This window comes from Globicephala melas, chromosome 9, assembly GCF_963455315.2.
Source record: "Globicephala melas chromosome 9, mGloMel1.2, whole genome shotgun sequence".
Lineage (NCBI taxonomy): Eukaryota > Metazoa > Chordata > Mammalia > Artiodactyla > Delphinidae > Globicephala > Globicephala melas.
The window spans coordinates 87403452-87430650 of record NC_083322.1 but is presented as its reverse complement, the minus strand read 5'-3'; the positions used below and the strand labels follow the sequence as shown (position 1 = coordinate 87430650).

Below are 27199 nucleotides of genomic sequence, written 5' to 3'. Positions count from 1 at the left end.
TTGGCTAATAGGTATTAAGGCCTTCTACTTTGCCATGCACTTTTGCTTGTATTATCTTGTGTCATCCTCACAACAATTTTGAAGTGGGTATTCTTTCTTTGGTTTTTTCTTTTTTCTTTTAATATTTATTAATTTGGCTGCACCAGGTCTTAGTTGCGGCATGCGAGATCTTACAGTTGCAGCACTCGGGATCTTTAGTTGCGGCACGTAGGATCTTTAGTTGCAGCATGCGGGCTCTTAGTTGCAGCATGTGGAATGTAATTCCCTGACCAGGGGAACCCCCTGGCCCCCTGCATTGGGAGCACAGAGTCTTAACCACTGGACCACCAGGAAGTCCTGAGGTGCATATTCTTACTATATTCTGTTTTTGTAGATGATGGTTAGGGATAGTAAGTAATTTAAATTTTAGGAGTGGTCATTTAAGTCCAGGCAGTTGGCTCATACTCTTAATCACCATGGTATATACCACTTCATTGTTAAATTATTATCATGATTATAAAAAATGAAGTATGTATTTATGCTTAAATAAATTTATACTTAATATATATTTATAGTTAAATGTAGGAAATTTAGAAATGTAGAAAAAATCTCATAGTCTTACCACTTATACAATCACTTTGAATATAAATTCATCTGGATTCTGTATTGCCTCATGTTTACTGATATTAAAGACTTCTGCAAGACACTGTGTTGTGGCATCATACAGGTATATCTTTGATACTTTTTCTCAAGGAGTCTTTTTTTTTTTGCGATACGCGGGCCTATCACTGTTGTGGCCTCTCCCGTTGCGGAGCACAGGCTCCGGACGCGCAGGCTCAGCGGCCATGGCTCACGGGCCCAGCCGCTCCGCGGCATGTGGGATCTTCCCGAACCGGGGCACGAGCCCATGTCCCCTGCATCGGCAGGCAGACTCTCAACCACTGCGCCACCAGGGAAGCCCCCTCAAGGAGTCTTTTTAAGTGTAAAAGTAAAAAGTAAAATTTAAATAATACTTTGAAACAACAGGAGAGAATAAAAAATCACAGTCTGTTGCCCCGTGGATGGCACTGCCTGTGAGTGCTGCAAGGGGGTAGGAGGCTTTTCTCACCTGTCTATCCTTGTTCGTATTTGTAGGAGTCCTAGGTCACCAACTTAACAGACTAAGTTCTAAAGTAAACTATTTACTGGGACTTCCCTAGTGGCGCGGTGGTAAGAATCTGCCTCCTAGTGCAGCGGACACAGGTTCGATCCCTGGTCCGGAAAGATCCCACATGCCGCGGAGCAACTAAGCCCGTGCGCCACAACTACTGAGCCTGAGCTCTAAAGCCTGCAAGCCACAACCACTGAGCCTGCGTGCCTAGAGCCCGTGCTCCGCAACAAGAGAAGCCACCACAGTGAGAAGCCCGCGAACCACAACGAAGAGTAGCCTTCGCTCACTGCAACTAGAGAAAGCCCGTGTGCAGCAACAAAAACCCAACACAACCAAAAAATAAAGTAAACTATTTACTTATTACACATTGGAAATTGTTTGATTCTATATGCTTGGTTTTGGTTTATCATTTGTTTATCCTTTTTAAAAGATCATGGAATTTTTTTTTATATATAACAATAAGGCTTTCTTGCATGAAGAAAAGCCTCTTTGTATCCACCATGGCAGATGGAATGGCATTTCTACTTCTAAATTTTTCAGTAGTAAGACTACTAAAGTAGCACTAAAATTAATTGCTTTAGTTGACCCTCCCTTTTCTCTACTGGGGAAGTCACGGTTAAGTCTTCCTCCAAAATAGTTCAGTGATCCCTTCTACATTATACATTCCAGCCCTTACACTAAAACCTCCTTTTGAGCTGAGGCCTTTGTGTTTCCAGGCCTTGTTGAGTTGCACCTGCCTGATATTCAGATCTTTCTCTCCGGTAAGCAGAGAGGGAAAGGATTGTATTCCTTTTTCAGAACTAGGATGGTGTGATGATTTGATACCTGACCATAAATGTACATTTGCATTTCCATAATCACGGCGTTTGTGTCCAAACATTTCTTTTTTCAGTATTGTAACTACATCTTTCCCTTCTTGGTATTATTTTCTTTTACATAAATGTTCCTGTGATAGTGTTTTAGTTCTAATTCTGAGAAATTTATGACTTTGTTCCTCATTTTCTTCCTAAAAGTTATTTTCTACTTAAGTTATAGATGTATATAGCATTAAAATGGATTGCAGATAGAGACATTTGTAAATGAGTGTTTTGGTTAAACGCTTTTCCAACTGAAGGTGGCATCTTGCCAGCCAGAGGGCGGCAGTTAGCCAGCATGTCTTTCTACATGACTTTTTTCCTTTGTTTAGGCAGAGTAATATCCTTCTACTTTAAGGGTAGATGAGTTTTTAAAAGAATGTTGTTTGCTTGGTTTTAAAGAGTTGACCAGAAGATGACTGTGGTGTCGTACTTTGAGCTTAAAAATTTCTACTCAAACAGTTTGGTTCTAGCTGTATGTCCTTTGCAGTAATAATTCATAGTTGTTACGACTTGCATTAATATTTTGAAACTATGTATGGTATTTTTGGTAAATATATTTAAAGACACAGAGTGAGAGTACAGAGATAGATGACCCTCCAGGGCCTGATTACGTCTTTTAAAAGCCGAAAGCGCTGCCTCTGTTCTCTCCCTGAAAAATGAAATATGACAATACTGAAATGCAAACTAAAGAGAAGAAGTCCAGCACAATTCTCACTGTTACCCGTGGCTTTAAAAAGGAAATAAAGTATCAATCTTAAAGAGAGAAGTATTCTTATTTTTTGGTACCCCTGTTTTACTGTTGAAGGGGAGCATAGGGGAGAGTATAAGTCGCCCCAAAATATGCCACTCTGGCAGAAAGATTGTTTTGAGCTAAAGGCGGTCAGCTCTCTGCGTTCCTACTTTCTGTCTAAAAGCAGTACATAAATTTCCATTTATAAAAGCATTTCCTTTTCCCCTACCTGGAAGAGGAGAACGACTCTTATCTGCATAACAAACCTTACTGAACAATCCTTATTTACTATATCTCCTAGTCACCCTCTCACAACTCCTTCCTCCCCACCCAGAAGCCCCAAACCCCCTTTCCTTTGTTTAGCCTTTTCATACTTTATCACCTTTTGTTAAGATGATATATAAGCCCCAAATTCTATCCATCTTTTTGAGTTACTCATCAGTGAGTTTTTCAGCATGTATTCTCATTCTGTGGGTAAATAAACTTTTTTCTCCTATTAATCTGTCTTTTATCAGTTTGAGTTGCAGATCCCATTCACTGAATCTAAGAGGGTAGCGGAAGGTTTTTTTTTTTTTTCCTCCTTAACATGTGCTTCATCTTCTTCCTTTTGGGTAATTCAGCACTCACTCTCCCATAAATTGTATAAAAGACAACTAGAATAACACAAGAATGAGCAAGAGAGCATATTTTATCTGGAAGAAACTTTTTGTTTTTAAATGTTACTTCTCTAAAATGAACTAAATATTAATTCCTTTTCATGGTCTTCTGTATACTACTGTGATAAAGTAACAGGCAACAGGATTTTTGTTAAGTAAATGTCCATATCCTCTCCAAGGCTTTAAAATCCCAGAGAACATAGAAATTTATTAAAATAGGTACTTGAGCTAAAGCATTTTGAACAATAGTTATTTATTGCCACAGTGTAGATGCTTCTGGGAAATAGACTGGAGTGATAGTTTATATTTTTCATTTAGGTCAGGGATTTTTTTTAGCTGTGTGGTAGTTTGGTTTTAAAATCATTCTAGGGGACTTCCCTGGTGGCACAGTGGTTGAGAGTCCACCTGCCGATGCAGGGGACACGGGTTCGTGCCCCGGTCCGGGAAGATCCCATATGCCGTGGAGCAGCTGGGCCCGTGAGCCATGGCTGCTGAGCCTGCGCGTCCGAAGCCTGTGCTCCGTAATGGGAGAGGCCACAACAGTGAGAGGCCCGCATACCGCAAAAAAAAAAAACAATCATTCTAGGAAGGCTTTTAGTTTTTCTTTTAGCAAGGAGGTTTGTGTTCCTAGTCTGCGGACATCTGTAGGCCTCACACAGCAATTGCTAATAGCAAGTTGAGGCTAGGGCAGTCGTGAGGTGCCCAGAATAGATTGCTCTATGTATCACTCTTCTCTAGATTCCTAGAGTCACAATAGTAAAAAGAAAAGGTAGACCAAATATTTTGGTTTTTCGGTTTATCAGTTTTTCTTACCATTAGTCATATTAGGATATTACCTAATGGGAAATGAAGGGTAAAGACAAAAGTCAGCTTCAAGTCTTTGAGTAACACATTTCTATTTACTTTAGTATGCATACATGCATATCCTGCCTTGTTCCAAAAAGACTTCAATTTTCTGTATTTTTTATGGTCTGAGTAAGACTTACTTAAACATACACTTAGCAGTCTCAAGTTGAAATGAATCTGGCTTCCAAATGGTATGTACTTACTCCAGCAATCCTGCCACTGTACCACAAGGTCTTGTTACACCTTTAGGGTTTGAATATGCTCACTGGTCATAAATCTTTATCCTTTGATGTTAAAATCAATTTTTGGCCTTGGCTAAAAGTCATTGAGTGCCAAGCCTGGTGAATAACCTGGATAGGCAGTCTGGGTTGTTAGAGCTTTTGGTTTATTGTTTTTGACTCATGAACTGTGAGCCAGCACGGTTTCTGAGCCACAGTTAACTCCTGGTTATATCCAGCAGCCTTGAACAATGGGTCCGATTGACTCTTGGTCTTTGTGGGATGCTCCTACGTTAGCAGTGCCATTGAGATCAAATAAACAAGTTAACATTGTCCTCACTTGTGATTTTGATATGAATGTTTTCTTGGGTTTGGACTGTAACAAAGTTTTCAATTGCAAATTTCATGTTTTCAGGTTATAATGAAAACTTTTATTGTTAGCTCTAGTAATTTTCTTAAAATGTCATTTTTAAAAGCTATTCGTGAAAGATCCAAAGTAGAGGACAGCTTGTAGCTTTGTCACTTAGTGAAAATGTTTGGAACAGTCTTCACCAACTTTATATTTATTTATTTGCCACTGTCTGCTCACCACCACCACCCCTCCCCCCATGCCAACTTTTCCTGTCTTCTGATTTTCCTGTGTAATCATTCAGTTGGATGAATCAGATTATTACTTTGACAGCATTTTATAGATGAGGAAACAGACTTAATGAAAGATGAGACTTACTTAAATTTGAGGAATCGCAGATACTAAGGAGTCAAAATTCAAATCTGAATTTTCTGACTGAGGATTTCTTCAGTACATAACGCTGTCATGATGGAATCGGCTATACTTTCTTTAATTTTCTTATAGTAATGTGAAAATTATGAGTTTCTCCCCTTTATTTCCATATATTTTATTTTTGGATTTAATGCCACACAAAATTAAATGTTAATTTTTTTCTCAATGAGGTAGTTTTAAATTTTATATTGACATGGAGCTTATACATATATTCATCTCAACCGATTGTGTTTTGGACTTGAAAATAACTGTTGCATATGAAAAAGTAACAATACATTCCTCCTGTGCCTGTGCCTTTGTTGTTTGCCAGAAAATTAATTATATTTTATAGTCATATTTTGTGTTTGTATTGAAACATTATTTTGTTAACAATGTTAGTCATGATGATCATAATGTAGCTGTAAAAGTCACACTTAAAAGTTTACTATGTAAGGGGCTTTCCCGGTGGCGCAGTGGTTAAGAATCTGCCTGCCAGTGCAAGGAACACGGGTTCGAACCCTGGTCTGGGAAGATCCCACGTGCCACGGAGCAACTAAGCCCGTGCGCCACAACTACTGAGCCTGCACTCTAGAGCCGCCGAGTCCCAACTACTGCAGCCTGCGTGCCTATAGCCTGTGCTCCACAACAAGAGAAGTCACCGCAGTGAGAAGTCCATGCACCGCAATGAAGAGTAGCCCCTGCTCACTGCAACTAGAGAAAGCCTGCGCTCAGCAACAAAGACCCAACGCAGCCAAAAATAAATAAATTAAGAAAAAAAGTTTACTACGTAAAAGTATTTAGTGTTCTAATAGTTTGTCTTTTAAATTAATTTGTATATTAAAATTAGGTTGAAACATAAAGAGTTTGTTAAATATTATATTTCATGTATGATGGTATCGTCATGTGCTTGTGAGTTGAAGAAGTGACCATTTTTATTTTGGAAATGTTTTAGACCTGTATAAATGTTTGTGTTGTATTCTAAGTTTGGATTGGAGGTGCTTAGGTCACCTGCCACTGAATTCGTTCCCAGGGGAATGTGATATGGACGGTCACCTCGATGCCTCTGTTGGTGGCAGTTTCATTGGAAAGAGTGAGTGTTGGAGAGCAGTAGGTCCCCATATAAAAATTAGAATACTTGTGGGAAAGGGGGCTGGTTTTTACCAGGAGTTTCCTGTGATCTGTCACTGCCTGCTGATAAGAAAGAGTTTAATAGCTGTGCTCCAAGTTCTTATAAGCAAGTGTCCCATTAAACTCTCTGCCACACACAAATGCTCAAAAGCTCAGTGGGAATATTTATATGAAGGGTTGTGTGTTGGCTGCCCATCCATTCTGTCATATTCTAAATTTTATGATTGTATTAAACTAAGCCATTTTGGTGACCCGCATTCCTGAAAGGCATTGTATCAAAATGGGTTATGCTTCTTGTGGGATGAAGGGGCCATTACATCTCTCCTGGTCCATGGTACAACATAAGAAAAGGTTAATATTTCTAATTTTTAAAAGTTCCTCTTTAAGGTAATTATAGTGTACTGATTTTCCTTAACTAGAAATAGGTTAGCTCTAGTGTTCTTTTAGGTTCTGATTTTTTTGGTAGGCCTTAAAAAATGACAGGGTAAAGGGTAATATCACAAAGAAATCATTAAGATTTAGTTAAATAGAAGAAATTATAGAACATCAGAGCACTGAATCTCATATTTTAAAGATCAGAAAACTGAGGCCTAACAAGTTTCAGCATCTTTCCCCAAAACTAACAAGGGCTTGGGATTCAACCCAGGTTTTATGGCTCCAGGTTCAGTCCTGAGATTATTACTGAAATTACGGAGAGAAGATGCTTGATACTTAGGTTGTGGAAGGAGGAGTAAGCTAGAAGAGAAGGGTGTACCCTTTGTCAGATGGTACAGGAGTTGGGAAGAATGATGGTTGAGAGCTACCTCTTAATCTGGTATTGTTATCAGCAGCTTTTATTGCATGCCTGCTGTGTCAGGGGCCTTGTGTTTCAGTTCTTAGGAGTAGAGAGAGGAAGACCTTGCCATCAAGGACTTGTGGCCAATGGGAGAGAGAAGGGAAGATGAACCTTTGCAAAAATTAGAAGTGATAGGCATGATCAGATGACCTCTCAGGTGTCCTTCACCTCTAAGAATCTGTGATTATTATTATTATTATTTCTTTTCTTTTTTTTGGCCTCACCACGCAGTTTGCGAGATCTTAGTTCCCCAACCAGGGTTTGAACCTGGGCCCTGGCAGTGAAAATGTGGAGTCATAACCACTGGACCACCAGGGAATTTCCTAAGAATCTGTGATTGTTTTGCAAGATGCCAGTCTCTGGACTACTCTCTCAGGGTAGAAACTGTGGGAGTGTGTTTTGGCATGTGGGATAGGTGAGGTTTTCTTCAAAGTGTGAGGTATGATAGAAGAAAGTGCTAGGGTTTCAGTTAAAGAAAGTTTTATTTGTCCTGCGAATAGTAAATGTAAAGCTTCACAGTAATGACTATAGATGCAGTTTTATCCAGTCAGCAGTTGACTTTATATTTACAAGGTTTATTACTTTTCTTTATTCTTAATTTCTGAAAAGTTATTTTACCAAAATCTTTTTTTTGTTTCTTGGGGGCTGCGTTGGGTCTTCGTTTCTGCGCGTGGGCTTTCTCTAGCTGTGGCAAGCGGAGCCTGCACGTCATTGCGGTGCGCGGGCTTCTCATTGCGGTGGCTTCTCTTGTTGCAGAGCACGGGCTTAGGTGCGCAGGCTTCAGTAGTTGAGGTGTGTGGACTCAGTAGTTGTGGCACACGGGCTTAATTGCTCCGCGGCATGTGGGATCTTCCTGGATCAGGGCTCGAACCCGTGTCTCCTGCATTGGCAGGCAGATTCTTAACCAGTGCGCCATCAGGGAAATCCCCCAATATCTTTTTCAAAATGGTTAATAAAATGTGAAATTCTTAAAACAGGAGTTTTATCCATCATCCTACTTATGGGGTATATGGAAAAGATTTCATTCAAAAAATTATGTAGGTGAAGTGGAAACGTGTCTTTTAATTTGTTTAATGTTTGCTTGATTTTTAAGTGTATTTTTATCACACACATATATTTCTTTTGCTTTTGTAAAAAATTTATGAGAGAGTGGCATGGACATACATACACTACCAAATGTAAAATAGCTAGCGGGAAACAGCCATGTAGCACAGGGAGATCAGCTCGGTGCTTTGTGACCACCTAGAGGGGTGGGATAGGGAGGGTGGGAGGGAGATGCAAGAGGGAGGAGATATGGGGATATATGTATATGTATAGCTGATTCACTTTGTTATACAGCAGAAACTAACACACCATTGTAAAGCAATTATACTCCAATAAAGATGTTACCAAAAAAATTATGTAATGCTGTTCAAAATGTTGAGATGGGACGAAGCCTTTAGTTGAAGGGGCTTATGCGAAATTTGCACTTTACTTGGTAGTATGGTGCTCTCCCATCTGAACCCAGTAGTCACTCTTAAGAATGGGAAAGTCAACCTCTGGGGACAGTGAGAATAGTAGCCCGACCTCCACCTGTCCCTGCAGAAGAGGGACGTTGGAGGAACAAGGGCCTCCATTCCCGGGGCCTGCAGGAAAAGTCCTCAGGGGCAGCCAGTCCTGTTAGGGCAAGAAACAATTCTTTTAGAGAGTTGGCAGAGGATGTAGAGAATTGCTGAGGATTCTTAAGTTCCAGTGGGCATTGAGGAGGGGTCCCCGAGGGTTGGGCCAGGGGCTGGGAAAATAGGGCAGATTAGTGGTGCTGGTGATGTGAATAACCCCATCTCAGTGGGCTGAACAGGGTCTGCGAAGGTGGCAGTTCTAAGCTGAACAGGTGCTGTTGCTGGTTCCTTGGTGGTGATGAAGGGTGTGATGGAGGGCCAAGTGAAGGCCCCCTGAGGGAGGCAGGCTCTGTTGGGTGCCTTTGTCTCCTCTCTCTTCAGCTGGGCTGGTGGAGAGTCAGCTGGGGGAGGGGCTAGGGCGACTCCTAGGCTGGGGGTTGTCAGCTTATTCTGAAGGCCTGTTTATTTGGTAATTTTGTTTGCTTTTATAGGTGCAGAAAGATTATTATACTGTAGTAGTGATTGGGTTGAGTTTTGTTGCTTTCGTGTTTAATGGGGTTTTTAGCTTTTTAGTCCCTTAAAACATCCTGCCCAAAATGCTAGCATGCGGTAGTGTCTGCTATGAATAAAAAATGGTCAAGAAGAATTCCCTCCCCCTGAACAGCCCTTATTCTTTAACATCTTTGTATATTGCTTGTGTTATTTCTTCTTCCTAGAATGTTGTTCTCTGCCTGGTGAACTGCCGCTCAGTATAAATACCACCCCTCCTAGCTGTTAGGTGCTGAGTCCCTTCTCCTGCCTCTGTGCGTGGACTTACTCTGTTTTCATACTGCTAACTATGTATTTTAGTGAGTTGATTATGTTGTGTTCTCTTATTTACTCTTACATCCCTAGGCCAAATATAGGTGCTTAGAAAACACTTGTCAAATAAATACTGTGAAAAGGGCCAGAACTTTGGATCAAGCTATAAAAATAAAAAAGTAATTGATACTTTGGTGCACAATACACAAAAATTAACTCAAAATGGATTATAGGCTTAAATGTAAAACTACAGACTACTAGAAGAAAACAGGAAAAAAAATCTTTGTGACTTGAATTAGGCAAAAATTTCTTATATAGGATACGAAAAGCAAGATTTATTAAAAAAAAATTGGACTTCCATCAAAGTCTTCTGCTTTTTAAAAGATGCTCTTAAGATAACAAAAAGAGAAGTCACAAACTGACAGAAAATACTTGCAAATCACATATCTGATAAAGGGCTTTTATCCAGAATATATATAGAACTTTGCAAACTCAGTTAAAGAATGGGCAAAAGAAAAAGACCCCAATGAAAAGGTGGATGAAAGATCTGACATTTTACTAAAGAAGGTATTTAGACAAGCACATAAAAGATGGTCCATTTTATCAGTCATTAGGGAAATGTAAATTACCAGGAGATACTTCTCCCCAGGTTCGTAGTGGTTCTTAACATAAAGAGAAACTGTGCCAAGTGCTGGAGAGGACGAGGAGACGTTCCACCCTTCATGTGCCAGACCGTGTGACCCACTCCTGCGTTTTACCCAAACGAAGTAAAAACTTATATGTTCATACAGAAACATGCGCTCGAGTTTTATAGCAGCTTTTTTGTTAGTTTGTTTTTGGTTTTGTTTACAAGTGCCAAAGACGGGAACTGTTCAGATTTCTCTCAACTGGTAAATGGATAAACCAACTGTGACACATTCCATGCAGTGGAATATTGCTGAGCAATAAAAATAAATGAGCTACTAAAAATAAATAAAACTGTTGCAACAAATGGATGGATCTAACATGTATTATGCTTAGTGAAAGAAGCCAGATACAGAAGCACCCAGACTGTACAGTCTGTGTGTGTGTATTGGAGAGGGCAAGATGCTGGGAGCTGGGGGAGGGGAGGCTGGACTTAGAGCGGCCTGGGGGAATTGCTCTGGGCCGTGGAACTCTTCTGTATCTTGTTGTGGGGCTGGCTCCAACAACTGTCTGTTTCTCACAGCCTGCAGCACTGAACACTAAAGGGTGGATTTTACTGTATGTAAATTTTAACTTAATTAAAAACGAAAAGGAATTGTATAGATGATTTAGTAAAGGTTTTGTTGACTCTATTGAAGCTTGATAAAACTTTGCTGGCTTGGAGGTTAACAACAGTTTGCCAGAATGTGATAATCTCTGAAGGCCCTTCAGGTGACTGCTGGCGAGGTCCTCTGTGTACCAAATCTTCTACAGCTGGAGCCGCAGGCCAGAGGGTGTTGGCACAGCTTGTGGAATGAGATGGTCCCTCTGTCAGGGGAAGCCAGGGTCTTCTGAAAAATCCACAAATGTTGAATAGGACGACATTTAGTGAAGTTTATTGAGGAAAGTGCAGCAAGACATAAATGTGTTGCTCTGCACCCTACCTTGTGTTTCCAGCAGTTGTTACCACGGTGTGTGGTCTCTGCCAGTATGTTACTGAACTCTGTAAAACTAAAGATCTGTGATTGGCAGTTGGTTTGCTATTTCTAACAGTCCATTGGTTTTCTTTATTTCTAAAATAAAATGGGTTTATTTCATTTTGATAGTTTTGTCACACTAGTGAGTTATTGTTCCTGAAGTTTCCCTAGAGTTTGCCCAGTGGATGAGGGAGGGGCTCAATAAGTATTCTTAGTCTGTACATTTTTTAAGTTAGTTTATGACACTTGAGCCCCAACCCACCATAAATGTTATTGTGACCCCCCTGTAACTATTATGAGAAGCAGTATGTAGTAGTGGCTTCTGGAGCCAGGTTGCCTGGGTTTGTCTCTGCCATTTGTTTACTAGCTGGGTGACCTCGGGCAAAGTTATCTACCTTCTCTTAACGCCTCTGTTTCCTCATCAGTAAACAAGGGTGATAATTACAATACTGACTCCATGGAAGGTTTGTGTGGATGAAATGAGCTAATAAAGGGAAAGTCCTCACAACAGGTAGCAGGCAGGGAGCTTGATATCAGTGTTAGCTGCTGTTATTATTGTTGTAGTTGTTATTATTTTTATTCTGTGTCAGTGAGTAGCCGCATAAGCATTCCTTAAATGTTGAAATACGAGAGCGACTATGATGCTGTTTCTCCTTTGGCTTCCTTAGAGTAGATTTAGTTCTGGTAAAGTCAGCTGACTTAAATCCTACTTTTTGTTCTTATTTCCCTGAAATTCCTCTATCTTATAGTTCATTGCATATTGGATTTTTAGGAAACATGCTTTATACATTTGGGATCTGCCTCCTAAGTACTCTTATATAAACTAATTGGAAATAATTTCTTACAACATACCCTCTTCTGTGTTCAGAGGTACAACACTAGTTCATTACCTTAAGAAGTATGAGACAAAAGTAAATGTATCTCTTAAGTTAGAAGCCAGGGAATGTGGTTTTAAATTGAGATTTGGAAACCTTGTTAAATTTAGAAGACTGAATACTGTAAATTAGAAGAACATCAACCTGTTTGCTTCTGTGTGTACTGTGTCACCTCTGTAAAATTGTGTCTTTTATATAGAGAAGTGCTCTCCGCACAAAGCTCTGTTTGTCAGAGTATTTTGAAGACGTTTGTTAAGAAGCAGTTGTGGAATGGTTTGTGGAAATGCCTATGAGGTTTCAGAGTGTTCTCGTGCTCTTCAAATTCATTCTTCAGTAGGAAAAAATAAGACTTGTCTTTTAAGCTTGATGGTAGTAAACCAGTTTACCAGACTTTTCTATTTGTGGGGTTAAATTCAGTAGGGTTCATTAGAGGCACTTTAAAAAACCCTGAACTGATTTGCTAGCAGCGTTTATGTCCTCTGTACTGAGGATTTGAGGTAACTCTTGCAGTCCCTCTTACTACCTTGAGTGAGGCGCTTTCCCCGTGGACCCTGAACCATAACTCTCCATTTCTCCTTCCCAGCGCCTGGTAATCTCTGCTCTATTTTCTGTGTCTCTTAATTTGCTTATTCTAGGTATTTCATGTAAGTGGAATTATACAGTATTTGTCCTAATGTGTCTGGCTTGCTTCATTTAGCATGTTTTGAAGGTTCATGCATGTGTAGCATGTGTCCAAATTTCATTCTTTTTTATAGCTGAATAGTATTCCATGAATCCAATAATATAATTTAATAATATGTTTAACCCAGCATATCCAAAATAGTATCATATCAACATGTAATCTGCATAAAAGTATTAATGAAATACTTTTCATTCTGTTTTGTGCTAAGCATCTGTTCAGATTTGCCGCATTTCAAGTGCTTGGTAGCTAACGGTTGCTAGTGACTGCTGCGCTGGGCAGCTTGTAAGTCTAGATAAGGGAAGGATTACTTAAGATTGTTAAGCAGCACAAACTTTTTTTTAAAGAAGAATATTTGCTGAAACACAGTATTAGAGATTTTAGTCATCAGCTGTAGGAAAAAAAGGTTTTACAAAAATGATGGAGGTCCAGGCATAGCTCTTCCTTTGTTTCAGATCTCACACAACATAGGAACCTTTAGAGGAAGAAATATTTCACTGTGAATTTTTTTTTCACCAGAACCTCTGGTGAGAAAACCTAAGGAACTCTTGACAGGATTTTTTATTTGATTCACACCGTCCTAAATACAGTGCTGGTAAACATTAGGTAATTAACATTTTGAGTAGAAAAATTTGAATAATGAGGTGAACTGGAACAGAAATTTGCAGTGGGTGTCGTAGGGCTTGATGAAAACTCTTACCCAAACTGGAATTTTACCTTTGCATTCCCATTCTTTGAACTCTGGGGTTTGGGCCTGATGTATGTCAGTCACGCACTCTTCCAACTTCTTGGGCTGTCAGGAAGTCGGAGCACATGTGAAGACTGGAGGTGCCCCCCGGCAGCCCTGTTGGATGTGGCTCTGTTGTGTGCTATGTCCCCTGAAGGGATTGGATTAGGTGTGCATCGTGACCCCAGTGCAGGTGGTCTAGCATCTTGTGGATGGGGTAGCCTGGCTAGAAAAAGATGAATTGGAATAGTGTAATCCCTACCTCAGGAATTTGGATTTCTGAAACTGAGAGATTAGGTCAGTTTGGGAGTGTCAGTATATTACTGTAGATAATAATAGCATTGAGTTCAGAGTTTTATAGACCTAGGGCCAAGTTCTGTGTCAGCCACTTAATAGCTGGGTGACTTTAAACATGTTACCTTATATTTTAGGCTTTTACCCTCCTTTACTCATCTATAAAATCGAGCTGATGTTTGTATCTACCTCATAGTGTTTTTATGAAGATGCATACGTAATCCCTGTCAAATTGCCAACATAATAAAAAGCAGGGGTTAATGTTGCCATTGTAATACAGAGGAGCCTGGCATACTTTTTTTTTTTTTTTTTTTTTTTTGCGGTACGCGGGCCTCTCACTGTTGTGGCCTCTCCCACTGCGGAGCACAGGCTCCGGACGCGCAGGCTCAGCGGCCATGGCTCACGGGCCCAGCCGCTCTGCGGCATGTGGGATCTTCCCAGACCGGGGCACGAACCCGTGTTCCCTGCATCGGCAGGCGGACTCTCAACTACTGCACCACCAGGGAAGCCCACCTGGCATACTTTTATATTCCGTGTGCAAGCCACAGTTATAGAGCTTACCACTTGGGAAAGTACAAAGCATATGTTCAAAGAGAAGCAGATGTACTGTGGCAGTGGGACCCTTGGAAGAGAGCAGGACCGGCACTCTTCATGAGCATTGATGTAGGATTCAGACATTCAGTTGTTACAGATAGTTCAAGGAAAACTTTATGTACATTGTGAGAAACCACCTACCGATAGTTTTCTCAGCAGTTTAGAATGAGCTAGTTAGAAGGGTGCATCTATAGTGACATATGGTGGACTGTATGGGACAACACAGAAGAGCAATAAGTAAAAAGCACTGTCTTAATCTGGAGCCCTCAGTGCAGAAGCAGACCTTCAGCTACCTTTCAGAGGCCCTGAGAATATGGGTGTAGTGCCTAAAATGAAAGGCTTTAAGGTAGCCAAGAAACTTTGTATTATCCTCAGTGTGAATGTTTCAGTCCAGAATGGTTTAAATGAGGTAAGGAATCTTTCAACTGTGAACACATGGCTGTCAAGAATCACTCATTCCGGGACTTCCCTGGTGGTTCAGTGGTAAAGAATCCACCTTGCAATGCAGGGGACGTGGGTTCGATCCCTGGTCAGGGAACTAAGGTCCCACATGCCGGGGGGCGACTAAGCCCGAGTGCCACAACTACTGAGCTTGTGTGCCTCAAGTAGAGCCGGCGTACCACAAACTACAGAGCCCACGCACTCTGGAACCCCTGCACCACAATACAGAGCCCACGTGCCCTGGAGCCTGTGTGCCACAACCGGAGAAGAGAAAACGCTCATGCCACAACCGGAGAGACTCTCACGCACCACAGTGAAGAGCCCTCATGCCGCATCTAAGACCCAGCACAGCCAAAATTAAATAAAATAAATAAATAGGGCTTCCCTGGTGGCGCAGTGGTTGAGAGTCCGCCTGCCGATGCAGGGGACACGGACTCGTGCCCTGGTCCGGGAAGATCCCACATGCCGCAGAGCGGCTGGGCCCGTGAGCCATGGCCGCTGAGCCTGCGCGTCCGGAGCCTGTGCTCCGCAATGGGAGAGGCCACAACAGTGAGAGGCCCGCGTACAGCAAAAAAAAAAAAAAAAAAAAAAGAAGAATAATAATAAATCTTAAAAAAAATCACTTATTCCTCGAAGCCCTGGTAGCTGAGGTTTACCTGTATTTCAGGGGAGTAAATAAGAGAATACGTGATGAGAGCAATGGAAAAAACTAAGAGGTGACTAGGTAGTAATTTTAAGATGCACAGTGTTCCACTTTTGCCCTGGCACATCTTTCATTAATTATTCTGGTTAAAAACATTTTTTAAAGTTGTGATATCTTTCATGCATGTGTTACATGAATTGTGAATGTAAGTTTAGGGAACAGTAAAATAGGCACCTGTATACCCACACCTTAACTCAAGAAATAGAATACTGTCAGTCCAAATAGTACCCCCTGCTGTCACACCTTGTAGTCTCAGTCCAAATTTCAGACTGAGTTAGACTTAGAAAAAGGTGGGTAAACAGACAAGTTAAAATACTTCAGTAGGGGGAAAAAAAAAAAAACTTTGGTAGGTATATTTCAGTGGAAACTGAGGAACTATTTTGTTATTAAAATGGATAATTACGTGACTGGAAGGAAGTTATTTTTCAAAGAAAAAAGCAGGAGTAGAATTTCTTAACTCTGTTCTTGAGCCATTTTACACTGACCTCTGTATTGCTGTGGTTCTTTTGTGGAAAGTGCTTCTTGCTTTGTAATTGCACTGGCACTTTGACCACATGCCTTCCTCCTTTGCATGGTCTAACAAAAGCACCTAATGATTCAGATGGCTCTAGTTAAAATTTTTTGTTTTTATCTTAAACTGTCATGTATGGGATTCTGTTTTTCTACAGCAGTAGTGTATCTTTCATAAGCGTACCTTCTCCGTTTGTTGAGACTTGCTCATTTGGGGCTTGCTAAATTAATTACCTATATTTTTAGATAGGCTGTTTTTGTTTGTTTGTTTGTTTGTTTTTTGCGGTAGGCGGGCCTCTCACTGTTGTGGCCTCTCCCACTACGGAGCACAGGCTCTGGACGCGCAGGCTCAGCGGCCATGGCTCACGGGCCCAGCTGCTCCACAGCATGTGGGATTTTCCCGGACCGGGGCACAAACCCGTGTCCCCTGCATCAGCAGGCGGACTCTCAACCACTGCGCCACCAGGGAAGCCCTAGATAGGTTGTTTTTTTAGTTTACCAGTTTATTTCAGCACTTTTATTTTGTTTTAAGAGCCTGTTCATGATAAAATTAGAAGGAGCAGACTGAATTTAGTTTTTAAAGCTAGTTTTAAATGACCAATTTTGTACAACCTCCATGAGATTCCCTTTCTTATGATAGAACAGTGTCAGAATAATTCAGCTGTTCTGTTTTTTCCCCTTCAGTATGACACTCTCACAATTCCAACAGAACACTGCTTTGACCTTGATTAAACTGTGAATTTTATTTGAAAGTGAAAATTGGCTTTTTGGAGGCTCTTTATAATGGTCTGATGGCAGGCTTTTTGTAGACTCCCCGTTTGAAAGCCATGTAACTACAAAAGGGGTCTATTTTATTTAATTTTTAAAATGTTCTCCTTTGTATTATTTTAAAGTTTTACTGTTTTGCCTTTAAATTTAGATCTGAAGTCCACCTGACATTATTTTTAAAATATTAATTAATTATTGGCTGCGCTGGGTCTTAGTTGCGGCATGCAGACTCTTAGTTGTGGCATGCATGCGGGATCTATTTCCCCAACCAGGGATTGAACCCAGCTCCCTGCATTGGCGGCGCGGGGTCTTACCCAGTGGACCACCAGGAAGGTACCAAAAGGGATTTATTTTAAATGGATATCCTTTGGTAACAGTTAACATTATTTAAGAAAATTATTTTTAATTACGCAGGTAATACCTATAAAAAATCCAACTGCAGGTAATGGTAAAATCCCCCCGACTGCCATTCCTCATTCCACGTCCCATCTCCAGAAGTGAGGAAGAACTTTTTTTTTTTTGGCTGCATTGGGTCTTCATTGCTGCGCGCGGGCTTTCTCTAGTTGCGGTGAGCGGGGGCTACTCTTTGTCGAGGTGCGCGGGCTTCTCCTTGCGTTGGTTTCTCTTGTTGAGGAGCACGGGCTCTAGGCGCACATGCTTCAGTAGTTGTGGCTCGCGGGCTCTAGAGCACAAGGCTCAGTAGTTGTGGCACATGGGCTTAGTTGCTCCGCGGCATGTGGGATCTTCCCGGACCGGGGCTTGAACGCATGTCCCCTGCATTGGCAGGCGGATTCTTAAGCACTGTGCCACCGGGGAAGCCCCTTTGTAATGTTTTAAAGATTCATCCATGAGGTAGCATGTATCGGTACTTCATTTTCTTTATGTATGGATACACCACATTTTGTTTATCCATTCATCAATTAATGGACATTTGGGTTGTTTCCACTTCTTGGATATTATGAATAACGCCATTACCAACATTTGTGTACAGGTTTTATGTGAACAGTATAAACACGTTTTCTCTTGGGTTTATAACGAGGAGTGGAATTGTTGGGTCATATGGTAACTCTTGGTTTAACTTTCTGAAGGACTGCCAGATTGTTTTCCAAAGCAAAGGTACCATTTTACATTCTCACCAGCCGTGCACGAAGGTGCCAAATTCTCCACATCCTCGCTAACACTTGTTTTTTTGATTATAGCCATCCTGGTGGCTATAAAGTGGTATTTCATTGTTGTTTCTATTTGCATTTCCCTAATGACAAATAATGGTGAGCATCTTTTCATGTGCTTATTTGGCCATTTGTATTTCTTCTTTCAAAAAATGTCTATTTAAATCCTTGGCCCAGTTTTAAATTGGGTTGTTGTTTTTTTTTAATTGCCAAGTTGTAAGAGTTGTTTATATATTCTGGATGCTAGTCCCTTATCAGTTACATGACTTGAAAATATTTACTCCCATTCTGTGGATTGTCCTTTTGTTTTCTTGATAGTATTCTTTGATGCACAAAAGTTTTTAATTCTTTTTTTGGGGGGGGGTTCCCAGTGCATATAAAAGTTATATTTATACTATACTGTAGTCTATTAAGTATGCAACAGCATTATGTCTAAACAAATGTGTATACCTTAATTAAAAAATGCTTTATTGCTAAAAATACCAACCATCATCCGAGCCTTCAGCAAGTCATAATCTTTTTTCTTTTTAATAAATTTATTTATTTATTTATTTTTGGCTGCATTAGGTCTTTGTTGCTGCACGCGGGCTTTCATTAGTTGCCTCTAGCGGGGGCTACTCTCTGCTGTGGTGCACAGGCTTCTCATTGCGGTGGCTTCTCTTGTTGCGGAGCACGGGCTCTAGGCGTGCGGACTTCAGTAGGTGTGGCATGTGGGCTCAGTAGTTGTGGCACATGGGCTCTACAGTGCAGGCTCAGTAGTTGTGGCATGTGGGCTTAGTTGCTCTGCGACACGTGGGATCTTCCCGGACTAGGGCTTGAACCCATGTCCCCTGCATTGGCAGGCAGATTCTTAACCACTGCGCCACCAGGGAAGCCCCAATCTTTGTTCTAGTAGAAGACTCTGCATCAGGGTTGATGGCTGCTGACTGTTCAGGGTGGTGGCTGCTGAAGGTTGGGAAGGCTATGGCAGTTTCTTAAAATAAGACAACAGTGAAGTTTGCCACAATGATTGACTCTTCCATTCACGAATGATTTCTGTGTAGCATGCATTTTACCCATAGTGGAACTGTTTTCAAAATTGGAGTCAGTCCTTTCAAATCCTGGTGCTGCTTTATCAACTAAGTTTATGCCATATTCTGAATCCTTTGTTGTCATTTCAACAATCTTATACAGCATCTTCACCAGGAGTAGATTCCATCTCAAGGAACAACTTTCTCTCCTCATTCATAAGAAGCAACTCTTTATCCGTGAAATCTTCTCATGAGATGGCAGCCATTCAGTCACATCTTCAGGCTCCACTTCTAACTCTCGTTCTCCTGCTGTTTCTACCACACCTGCAGTTGATTCTTCATTGAAATCTTGAACCCCTCAAAGTCATTTGTAAGGGTTGGAGTCCATTTCTTCTAAACTCCTGTTAATGTTAATATTTTGACCTCTTCCCTGGAAAATCATGAATGTTCTTAATGGCATTTAGAATGGTGAGTCCTTTCCAGAGGTTTACAGTTTACTTTGTCGAGATCCATTGGAGGAATCACTGTCTATGGCAGCTATAGTCTTATGAAATGTTTTTCTTTTTTTAAACATCTTTATTGGAGAATAATTGCTTTACAATGTTGTGTTAGTTTCTGCTGTATAACAAAGTGAATCAGCTGTTTGCATACATATATCCTCCTATCTCCTCCCTCTTGCGTCTCCCTCCCACCCTCCCTATCCCACCCCTCTAGGTGGTCACAAAGCACCGAGTCGATCTCCCTGTGCTATGCTCTCCCTGTGCTATGCGGCTGCTTCCCACTAGCTAGCTATTTTACATTTGGTAGTGTATATATGTCCATGCCACTCTCTCACTTCGTCCCAACTTACCCTTCCCCCTCCCTGTGTCCTCAAGTCCATTCTCTACGTCTGTGTCTTTATTCCTGTCCTGCCCCTAGGTTCTTCAGAACCATTTTTTTTTTAGATTCCATATATATGTGTTAGCATATGGTATTAGTTTTTCTCTTTCTGACTTACTTCACTCTGTATGACAGTCTCTAGATCCATCCACGTCTCAACAAATAACCCAATTTCGTTCCTTTTTATGGCTGAGTAATATTCCATTGTATATATGTACCACATCTTTATCCATTTATCTGTCGATGGGCATTTAGGTTGCTTCCATGACCTGGCTATTGTAAATAGCGCTGCAATGATCCTTGGGGTGCATGTGTCTTTTTGAATTATGGTTTTCTCTGGGTATATGCCCAGTAGTGGGATTGCTGGATCATATGGTAATTCTATTTTTATTTTTTTAAGGAACCTCCATACTGTTCTCCATAGTGGTGTATCAATTTACATTCCCACCAACAGTGCAGGAGGGTTCCCTTTTCTCCACACCCTCTCCAGCATTTGTTGTTTGTAGATTTTTTGATGTTGGCCATTCTGACCAGAGTGAGGTGATACCTCATTGTACTTTTTTTTTTTTTTTGCGGTACGCGGGCGTCTCACTGTTGTGGCCTCTCCCGTTGCGGAGCACAGGGTCCAGACGCGCAGGCTTAGCGGCCATGGCTCACGGGCCCAGCCGCCGCGCCGCATGTAGGGTCTTCCCGGACCCGGGCACGAACCCATGTTCCCCGCATCGGCAGGCAGACTCTCAACCGCTGTGCCACCAGGGAAGCCCCCTCATTGTAGTTTTGATTTGCATTTCTCTAATGATTAGTGATGTTGAGCATCCTTTCATGTGTTTGTTGGCAATCTGTATATCTTCTTTGGAGAAATGTCTGTTTAGGTCTTCTGCCCATTTTGGGATTGGGTTGTTTGGTTTTTTGATATTGAGCTGCATGAGCTGTTTGTATATTTTGGAGATTAATCCTTTGTCAGTTGCTCCGTTTGCAAATCTTTTCTCCCATTCTGAGGACTGTCTTTTCGTCGTTTATGGTTTCCTTTGCTGTGAAAAAATATAGACTGCTTCACGAATTTGCATGTCAACCTTGCGCAGGGGCCATGCTAATCTTCTCTGTATCATTCCAATTTTAGTATATGTGCTGCTCAAGTGAGCACAAAAGTTTTTAATTCTTACGTTCAATGCATCTATTTATTCTTCTGTTCTTTGGTGTTATATTTAAGAAACTTTAACCTAATCGAAAATAAAGGTTTACACCTATGTTTCCTTTTAAAAATTTTATACTTTCAGCCTTTATATTTAGGTCTTTGGTCCAGTTTGAATTAATATTTTGTATATGGTGTGAGACAGGAGTCCAGCTTTATTCTTTTGCATGTGGACATCCAGTTTTGAGCACCATCTTTTGAAGAGACTGTCTTTCCCCATTGAATGGCCTTGGCACGCTTGTCAAAAATCAGTTGACTGTAATGTGAGGGTTTATTTCTGCACTCTAATTCCATTGCATTGATCTATATGTCTATCTTTATGCCAGTTCCCCACTGTTTTGATTACTGTAGCTTTGTAGTAAGTTTTGAAATTTATGTGTGAGCCTTGCAACTTTGTTTTTAAGGATTGTTTTGCCTATTCAGGGTCCCTTGACATTTCCATATGAATTTTAGGGTCAGCTTGTCGATTTCTGCAAAAAAAGGCAGTTGGAATTTTGATAGGGATTGTATGACTCTGTAGGTCAATTTGAGGAATACTGCCATCTTAACAATAGTAAATCTTCCAATCCATGAACACAGGATGTCTTTCCAATTATTTGGGTCTTTAACATTTTTCAACAGTGTTTTGTAGTTTTCATTGTACAAGTCTCTCACCTTGGTTGAATTTATTCCTAAATATTTTATTTTTGATGCTATTCTAAGTGGAGTTGTTTAGCCCTGGAATCTTGAGAAAATTTCTTAAACTTTCAAAGCTTCAGTTTCTATGCATGTAAAATGGAAATATTGAGTATGTACCTTCTCCAGTTGTTGTGGGGATTAAATGAGTTAATTCATATAAGGGGCTTAAATAAGCTATTTGGTTCAAGCTAAATGTTAAATATTAGACTGTGAACTCTCTAAGGGAAGGAATTTTGCCTTACATATTTTTGTGACATATTTTTTCTTCCCCCTGCTCAGGTAACACCTACCTCAGTACCTGTTCTTACTGAAGGAGTATAGAAAGGTGGAAAAATTGGACTATATCACATAAATTTCAGTTCCTAAGTTTGAAAGTTAATGTTGGTTAGGAGTTGGGGACACTAATTCCTCCTTATACGCACACATTTTGATATGGCTTGTTTTCTTACACATATAAATAAACCTTGCACAATAATTTTGTCACCTCTTAAGATAGTGAATTTTCTTTTTAAGATGGTTGAGTGGGCCTTGACTTCTTTGGTGAACCCAGAGTTCTTTATGTGCCAAAATTGTAAATGAAATTAAACAGTCTTAATTTAGGACATTGTAAGTCATAATTTTAGAGAACCGAGTAGTTTCAGTTGTATATTAATATCTAGTAAGAAAAACTATCTTTAGGTTAGCATTATAAAAATACTTCCTTTTTCTGATTACTATTCTCTGATATAATTTCTAAAATTCATATATTATACCAGTAAAATGTACAGGTGATAATTATTTTGTAAGTATAAAATAGAGAATGTTTTAAAACTTGATTTCATGGTGAATAGAGCATTGGATCTCACCCTGAGTGTAACAGCTCAGTTATCTAAGAACTTGTGTTACTTCTTCTGTCTCCCCAACAGAGCGAGGATTAAGAGTGCCTTTGTTCTGTTTAGTGGCTAGATTAACTATTAATGATACTCTGCTGTGGTGAGAAACCTGTAGACAGTTTTCAGGGATTAATTTCATTACATTTCATTGCTAATAGAAGTCATTGATGGTGAGGCTAATAGAAATAGGAATTTATTTCAACATTCATATTTTCACACTTTAATGCAGTTTTGTATTTGTTTCTGAAATTCCTCAACATAAAAATAACGAAGCATCGGTAACAAGTACTGTGTGATGAACTTAAAGTTTTATGGTGCTCCATACAGTGTTAGGATGGATGATCTGGGGTCTTGGCCTGGTGCAGACACAACCCTAGCATTGGTCTCTTTTGTCTGCCTTCTTGCTTGGTGGCTTCCAGGGGGTGGGTGAGAAGGGGAATCCCAATTTTAGGGGATTGACCCACTTTCCTTACTAGGATTTGGAAATCAATAACAAGTCTTTCCTTTTAAACTAGCATTTCTTTTGGGTTATAAGTTGCACTCAGAATAATAATTTTAAAACTGACAGAGGAAAACATTTTCTTTAGGAAGTGAAGTTTCTTGTAAGTGGCAGCATTAGCTACCTTGAAAGTTTTAAGCCGGAAACCTAACCAGCCTGAGACCACCTTCTTCTCCTCCTCCTCCAATCCCCCACCAATTCCCCCCCACCCCCACCCCAGCCCGCCCCATTGTAGAGTTTGGAGCATACATATTGTTGTTGGTTGGCATTGTACTATATTCAGGAACATAAAGTAATACTGTTTTGGAACTATAGCAGGAGGAAATTTATACCAGAAAAAGACTGCTTTTAAGGAAGGCGGGTGAAATTGAGACTTTATTTTGAAAAATAAAATCAGGTTTTAGAAGTAAGCTTATTTTATTTAACAAAAGTTCAAGCTGTAGTTGAAAAATATGTACTGAGTTTTACTGAGTTTTAGAAGGAAGAGTGTATCAGGTGCTGATTGTTTCTGACATACATATTCGTATTAAGTTTTATATACAGTTGATCCCTGTGGGTTCTGAATCCATGGATACTGAGGGCTGCCTGTACTACCTCATTTATATAAGGGACTTGAGCATTTGTGGATTTTGTTATCAGCAGTGGGTAGGGGGTGGGGGTGGGAGTCCTGGAACCAATCAGCCCCCCCTACCCCATGAATACCAGGGGGTGACTGTAATAATGTGACTGGATATCTTTTAAGTAGTAATGCAATTGTAATGTTGGATATTTTTGCAGACTATTTAAGAGTATTATTATTTTCCCCCACTATCATTCCTGAGACACTTAGCATATTATTGTCCTTGTTGATTACTCTTAACAATTACTAACCTTCTTAACTCCTTTCTATATTGTCATTTGTCAGTGGGTTTGCCTGGGATTCTAACATTTCTTTAGTATTGTCCGTCATCTTTGTCTAAAGTTCCATCCTTTGTTTCAGATTTTCAGTGTTCACTTTGCTCTGGCCTTGCATTTTGTTTGAATTGTTGGGCTGTATGACCATCAGTGAGAGACTGAACAGAGAAGGCATTTGATGGATGGGGGTAGAGGCTGGTGAATATCAGGGACAGTTGTTTGAATGGTCAGTTTATCAGTGGTCATTTTTTGCACAATTTTTGCTTTTCTGTGCATTCTCATCACAAAGAAAACTTGAATAATGAATGCTGGGATAACAGGGACTCCTTTTTAGGCTAGACTGATCTTCAGGATGTTGGGAGCAGTTAATCATTGATCTTCCTAGATGTCTCAGAGAGCTTGCTTTACTCCTGTCCCTTTATGAAGAGTCTCTTTTGTGTCAGTCTCTTGAATTTTGAGTCAGGACCTCAATACTTGGTCCCAGATGGTAGTATCATGGATTGACACCTGAGCAGGAAAAGTGTCTGCAGGCCTTCTTGCGAGCTTAAGCAGGAGCCCCTTAAAGATACTCACTTAAGGTGAGAGAAGGCCATAAGTATGCATTCCAAGGCAGTAGAATCTGTGAACATGTGAAGTAAAGAGAAGTAGTTACGAGTTGGTAGCGAAGGGAGATGGAATTAGGGTCAGAGGTTTTGACCGCCAGGATGGGGAAAGGTTAAGGTGGAGAACAGTCCCTCAGAGCACTTGGTATTGTAACTGGGTTTCAAGAGCTGCCCCGTCTTCTGAACAGGATTCTGGTTCTGAGGCCTATTGAGGCATTTTTTTTCCTCCTCTTAACTTCTAGATGTATTCTTGCTGTATTATCCTGTCACCAGAAGTAACCTGAGCACGTACCTGTTTCTTGTAGCCTGAAATGGCTCCAAATTTGCCAAGTGAGAGGAAATTTAGTAAATCTGTTAGAATAACACCGATGTTAAAAGGACGTAGGTCTACGAGTTTAGGTAGAACTGTTTGCCCAATTATGATGTCTTATTTAATTTCCATGTCATAAAAATAAGCGTCCTTTGTGAGCTCATGCTCGGTGTTTAGTGATCTTAAAGGACACGGTAGCGGATCCTCTCCATGGGAGCCCTGTGTTACGCTTATTTTGCTAATGCTCTTAGGATTCTAGGTGGATTCAGGACTGCCCAGTTTCTCTTCTAGGGTCTGAATCTTTGAAGCACCTCCTTTACTGGACTATGTTTTGGTAGTAGTTATTGTTCACTGCTATTCCTTGTCAGGGTTCTTAGGGATTGGTTCAACTGTGGACCCTAAGTGTTCCAGGAGTCTTCAAACTCATGTTATTGAGTAGAAAATGAAGTATTAGAGATATAGGTACTACTTGCTTATTTATTTGTGAAATAAGGAAATGTGAGTTTAACAGGAAAACCGTAATGCGTAAAGGAAAAGACTGGTGGGATTAATTGCAGAAAAATAAAGTATAGGGCCCTGGATACTGTGAAATATCCAGTATAGATACAGAAAAACAACTAATTTGGGGGACGTATTTGCAGTGTGTGTAGGAGAGCATCCTACGTGTGGTCATGGTAGTAGATGACTCAGGTGATCAGAGGTTCAGGACACTATTGAGGAGCCCAAGACCCTTAACCAAGGGTGTTTGGAATCATATTGACATGAACATCAAAGCCCCCCAGGACTGTGGCGTTTATTGTGGTAGAATGAACATGGGGAGTATTCAGACCCTTGGCTGGTATTGATAAGGATTAGATAGGAGTGTAGAGGGAATGCATGGCCCTCAGTGGATACAATGTTAATGTGGTATTTGTGAACATTCCTGAACCTTTCAGTCCTTCTGGAGCTATAAACAGATCTGAAGGTTTGAAAAAAAAAATGTGAAAATCATGTTGGAAACCTTTCCATGAATTATTTGAAACCTTTTTGGTTTGTAGCTTCCAAAGTCACCAGCCAGAAAATGGTTTAGAGCTTTAACTTTTCTTTCTAATATGTGTAAGATGGGCATATACTTCATTAGAGCTATGCAGTTTAATCTTGGGGACTTTCAGCTTAAGTGCACAGATACTATAGAGATACCCTGAAGTGTGAACTTTCTGTCTTTTTGGAATGACAAATTGCCACAGTGAAGAAGAATTCAAGTGTCACCTCATTCCTGCGGTGGCTAGTTGATAAACCGAGAATAATTCCTCTGGAAAGGAAGGCTGAGACACAGGTTAAAGTTTAATTTCCACATATAATAATATCAATACTACGGTGATAAAAAGGTGAATGTTAAGGTTGGTAGTAAGAAGGAGAAGGTGGATTAAAACTATAGAAAAGCTCTTTAAAATGGGACAGACCTAGTATACCTCATTAGGTCATTCAACAAATATTTATTTAGGATCCCATCCTTTGCTAGGCAGTGAGGGCTTATTACTACGTGCCAAGTACAACACTACATGCCTTTCATGGGTTATGTCATTAAGTCCTTACAACAGCCCTTCATGTAGAATTATTATCCCCATTTTATAGGGGAGGAGATAGAGGCTTAGAGAGTTTATTTCCCCAAGGTCATATGGCTGTTAAAAATGATAGAGAAGCCTGCTTTCAAATCCTAGGCTGCTTGGCGGCGGATCCTGGAGCCTGAGTTCTCAAATGCCATGGTCTTTTTAAACGGGGCGTTACTGAGCATTCACTACGGCACCAGGTGCCAGGCTCTGTAATCCACGTAAGACTCCTCAAGGTAAGTTTCATTATCATCATCTCAATTTCACCACTGTGCTATATGCTCTCCCCAGTGGTAGTTTGGCTGTAGCCTGTGGTAGAGTCCATGCTCTCATTAGATATTCATGCCAGCTTTATAATGCCCGTTGGATGAAGTTGTTAGCTTAAAAAATTTGGAAAAACTCTTATTTTAACAACACTGAGAGGATATTATTTCTGTACAGGCCCATTGTATTTTATGCAACTAATTATTTTCCTTTTTTCCCTTAACATTTCATATTCCTTGGATTTCTAGAATCAAGATTCTTAAAAATTAAAATTTGTTTTACCATTTAAAAAAAAAACCCCAAACTATTGAGGTCTACTTTGAAATCCTGAAACTGCCTATAGATTTAGTGGGATTGTGCTTTATATTTGTTATGTGAATTCTTAAGATTTTGAATAGGAAAACACATTTACAAATAGGAAAACAGCTTTATATGTGAAATAGTCTAGATAA

The 27199-nt window shown here is 40.3% G+C and overlaps 1 protein-coding gene and 1 non-coding gene across 7 annotated transcripts in view; one reads left to right on the top strand and one right to left on the bottom strand.

The window, feature by feature from the left end:
* The window catches only part of SRPK2 (SRSF protein kinase 2), a 224586-nt gene that overhangs the window by 69132 nt on the left and 128255 nt on the right, over positions 1–27199 (top strand). The window lies entirely within an intron of this gene.
* LOC115840924 (U6 spliceosomal RNA) lies at positions 20885–20991 on the bottom strand. Its single transcript, XR_004034627.1, has one exon. It is a non-coding gene; the product is annotated as a U6 spliceosomal RNA (small nuclear RNA).